At 44.1% G+C, this 4,982-nt stretch overlaps 1 protein-coding gene across 1 annotated transcript in view; it reads left to right on the top strand.

Moving 5' to 3' along the window:
- Positions 1–4,982, top strand: part of LOC109849168 (alcohol dehydrogenase-like 6) — a 12,178-nt gene that overhangs the window by 1,036 nt on the left and 6,160 nt on the right. The gene's annotated exons all lie outside the window — the stretch shown is intronic.

Raw genomic sequence — 4,982 nt, 5'->3', positions numbered from 1 at the left:
GCCTGCCAAGCCCACGACGCCGACGAGGACTGCATGATTTCGTGCTCGCGCTGCCTGCCAGTTTCGTGCACGAGATTTGTTCTCGCGTGCCCGCGATTTGTCCCGCGAGAGCCCGCCTAAATCTCAGATTTGCCCCATGTTCTCTCCTATAAATAGAGAAGGGGTGGAGGAGTTTTTTGAGTGTGGGTTGTGTGGAGTTCTTTTGAAAGAAAAGAAAGAGTGAGTTGAGAGAGAACTTGTAATAGTTTGGTATTCTCCTCATAGTAAAACCCCCCTCCCGTGGACGTAGACAAGTTTGCTGAACCACGTAAATCTGTTGTCTCGTTCTTTACAGTGTGTTGCCATAGCTTGTAGGTTCCCTCGATATTTCAGTCTTAGAACTGATGAGAGGAAGAGTGTATATTTCACTTTGATAAAATATATCACTTTCGATTCTTGTTTCCTTTGAGAAATAAGAATTTCACTTTCTATTCCTGTTTCCTTTGAGAAACAAGAATATAGAGGTTGAATTGTGCTTTTGTGTCAACAAAAGCCAGGTCTATCTCTCAGGTGATATCGCTTCCGTGACGTGAGGACGTGACTCTATGCCCAACAATTGGTATCAGAGCCCTTATTCAGATTGGCGATGGTTGAGCTACTGATCTGAGGTGGTGGTTAATTATTGTGTTGTGTACACAAGGTATTTGTTAAAATTCCTGAGAGAAGCAGTTTTATTAATACAAGCAGAGAATGACGTCAACAAGTAAAACAGTTAAAGTTAAAAAGTACGAGATTGAAAAATTCAATGGGAAAAATGATTTTTTCTATTGGAGGATGCAAATAAAAAATTCGTTGATTTCGCAGAAATTGCACAAAACTTTGACGGGAAAAGAGAAGAAGCACAAGGATATGTCTGATGAGGATTGGGAGGAGCTGGATCTGGAAGCACGTGTGTCGATTATCCTTTGCCTTGAAAGGGATGTAGCTTTCTTGGTAGACGGGGAGGAAACGACCACGGACGTGTGGTTAAAGTTAGAGAGCACCTCCATGACGAAGAGTCTAACGAACCGGATCTATTTAAAATCCAAATTGTATACTTATAAGATGGAGGAAGGTTCATCAATTCGGGAATACATCAACAAGTTCGATAGGATCTTATCGGATTTGAAAGATATTAAGGTGACAGTGGAAGATGAGGATCAGACACTTCTACTACTTCTATCTCTGCCGAAGTCTTATGAGAATCTGGTTCAAACACTAATGCTTATGGGCGACAGTTTGTCGATGGATGAAACTAGAATGGCGCTTCTAGCGAATGATCTTCGAAAAATTACAACTAGTGATATGGTCACTGGTGGTAACAAGGAACAAGCTCAGGGACTGTTTGCCAGAGGAAGAGGCAATGAGCGAGAAAAAGATAAGGGATGAAAGTCTAGATCTAAATCGAGACCTCTTACGGGACGAACGTGTTTCAAATACGGTGAAGTTAGGTATTTCAAGGTCGATTGTCCTAATAAGAGAGTAGGTGGAAAGAAGAATAACAACAAGACTGAAAGACGAGAAGGCAATGAAGAGACGAGCTATGCTTCAGGGGAAGGGAGCGATAAGGAATGCTATGTCGTCACGGGTGGCGAGGATACCTCCGGGAAGTGGATACTTGATTCTGATTGTTCTTACCACATGTGTTCAAATAAGAATTGATTTACTATCTACAGGAGCATTGATGGTGAAACCATATTGATGGGGAATAATCATGCTTGTAAAACGGTGGGACTAGGCGATATCAAGATCAAGATGCATGATGGAGTGGTTCGAACCTTGACGGATGTAAGGCCCGTTCCTAACTTGCGAAAGAATCTTATCTCAGTTGGTGCTTTGGACTCCGGGGGTTGTAAGATTGTAACAGAGAACAGAGTGAAGAGGGTTATTCGAGGTTCTCTAACAGTGATGAATGGTGTTTGTCACGGTAATCTATATACTCTCTCGGGTACGACGGTGACAGGAGATGCAACAGTTAGAACTGATGGAAGTGGTGGAGATCCATGTGAGCACATACGCTTATGGTATAGGCGGCTTGGGCACATGTCAGAGAAGGGTCTAGATCTGCTTGGTAAAGATGCGTTGTTAAAGAATCTGAAGAAACCTTACATGGATTTTTGCAAGGAGTGTGTGTATGGAAAGACGCACATGGTCTACTTTCTAAGGAGCAAGCACAAGAGCAGAGGGATACTAGATTATGTGCACACGGATGTTTGGGGTCCGGCTTCGACAACTTCCAAGGGTGGTTCCGGATATTTTATCTTATTCATAGATGATCATTCGAGGTATGCTTGGGTTTATTTCCTGAAGCATAAGAATGAGGTATTTGAGATATTCAAGAAGTGGAAGGCGATGGTTGAGAACAGGACGGGTAAAGAAATTGAAGACACTGAGATCTGATAACGGTACAGAGTATACAGACGGTGCTTTCAAGGAGTTCTGTGATCAGGAGGGGATTGCCAGACACTGGACAATTAGATCTACACCACAGTAAAATAGGATCGCGGAGAGACTGAACCGAACACTATGGGAGAAAACAGTGAGTATGCGATCATATGTTGGTTTGGGCAAAGAATGGTGGGCAGAGTCGATTGCTACAGCTTGCTATATTGTGAATCGATCTTCACGTTCGATATTGGACGGTGATACACCCTATCGGGTGTGGTCAGGGGAGCATACAGATTATGAGAGGCTCCGTATTTTCGAGTGTACCGCCTACTATCACGTCAACGAGGAAAAACTTGACACGAGGATCAAGAAGGTAATTTTCTTAGGGTATGCAAAAGACGTAAAAGGCTACTGTCTTTGGTGTACAGAAGATTCGAAGTTCGTGATCAGCATGAACGTTACCTTTGATGAGAAGTCCATGATTGCTAGGGTGTCCAAAGATGATGGTGTTGAGACTGTTGGGACTCCCGAGTCCCAGGTTATTGAGATAAAACCTAAGACCAACCAGGTTCTAGTCGTGTTCAAGTGGAAAGTCAGGTAGATTATGAGCTTGAGCAGGAGGAGATTCAGTAGGAGAATACACAGGCACTACAATAACAGCAGCTCGAGGATAGCTTGGTTTCTACTAGGCCAAGACGAGCATACAAGCAGGTACAGAAGCTGGGGGCTGATCAACCCCTGAAGCACTATAGACAGGTTAATTTGGTTGATTACGCACTCTCGGTGAAGGAAGATGAGCCGGTCTCCTTCAAAGAAGCTATTCGGGACAAGGATAGTGAGAGTTGGTTGGCTGCGATGGAGGAGATGAAATCTTTTCGGAAGAACCAAACATGGGAGGTGGTACCATTGCCCGTAGGAAAGAAAGCTATAGGTTATACGTGGCTGTATAAAAGAAAAGAAGATCCTTCAGAGCTCGGTGGTACGAGGTACAAGGCGATGGTAGTGGCTAAGGGGTTTGCACAAAGAGAGGGTGTGGATTATAATGAGATATTTTCTCCGGTGGTGAAACACACTTCTATTCGGATGTTATTGCGTATTGTTGCTCATTGTGATCTTGAGTTGGAACAACTCGATGTCAAGACGGTCTTCTTGCACGGAGATTTGGATGAAGAGATCTATATGCATCAACCGGAGGGCTATAAGGTTGAGGATAAGGAGCATCATGTATGTCGCTTGAGAAAGTCAATCTATGGATTGAAGCAATCTCTTCGGCAGTGGTACAAGCGATTTGACTCCTTCATACTGAAGCATGAGTTTTCCCGAAGCGACTATGATTGTTGTGTTTACATTCGGAAGTTTCGTGGAGGTGATTATATCTATATTCTTTTGTATGTGGATGACATGCTTATTACATCGAAGAATAAGGTGGAGATAGATAGACTAAAATATCAACTTGGTAAAGAGTTCGAGATGAAAGACATGGGCGCTGCAAGAAAAATATTGGATATGAAGATTAGAAGAGAGCGGACGAATCGACGATTGTTCTTGAGTCAGAAGGGCTACATTGAACGGGTGATCGCGAGGTTCGGAATGTAAAGTACTAAGCCGGTGGTAACTCTATTGGCTTCACATTTTAGACTCTTTGGTAAACAATCTCCCACTACAGGGGAGATAATACACACATGGAGCGTGTCCCTTATGCTAGTGCAGTTGGCAGCTTAATGTACGCAATGGTGTGTACACGCCCTGATGTTTCACAGGCGGTTAATGTTGTCAGCAGGTTCATGGCGAATCCGGGAAAGACGCATTGGGAAGCGGTGAAATGGGTTCTGAGGTACTTGAAGGGTACCACAGATACGGGTTTGTGTTTTGGTGGAGACACATGTCAGATCGACGGGTTTGTAGACTCTGATTATGCGGGCGATCTAGATAGACGACGATCTACTACTGGTTATGTATTTAGGATACATGTGGCTCCAATTAGTTAGCGATCGATGTTGCAGGCTACAGTGATATTTTCTACAACAGAGGCCGAGTATATGGCCATGATGGAGGGAGTGAAGGAAGCATTGCGATTGTGGGGTCTTCTAAAAGATTTGGGGATTGAGCAGGAGAGCGTGAACTTGTGGTGCGACAGTCAGAGTGCGATTCACTTGACGAAAAATTAAGTTCACCATGCTCGTACCAAGCATATCGACGTCAGATATCATTTTGTACGGGATGTCATAGAGGAAGGTGATATTTCTCTCATGAAGGTGCATTGCTTGGACTTGCTTCATATCAGCCCGTGTTGATCTGCCCAAGAGGGCATGACCCTTCGGGGCGATGATGGAGGTGATGTGGAGACAGGTAATTATGTTGGAGAATAATTACAGAATTACGGTTAGCTTGATCCCGGTGGAGGGTACGTAGGCAGCCGTGATATAGTGGCGCAGCTGGTTTGGCCTAGTGAATAATTGCAGAACTCTTCTGGTGATGTTCGTGAGGTTCCTCTGGTGATCGTCCAAAATTTAAGGTTTTATCAAATGATGTACGAGGTGGAGAATTGTGATCGTGGGGGACAGGGGGGCCCACCC

This window comes from Asparagus officinalis, chromosome 7, assembly GCF_001876935.1.
Source record: "Asparagus officinalis chromosome 7, Aspof.V1, whole genome shotgun sequence".
Taxonomy (NCBI): domain Eukaryota; kingdom Viridiplantae; phylum Streptophyta; class Magnoliopsida; order Asparagales; family Asparagaceae; genus Asparagus; species Asparagus officinalis.
This window is presented reverse-complemented; position numbering and strand designations above follow the sequence as displayed.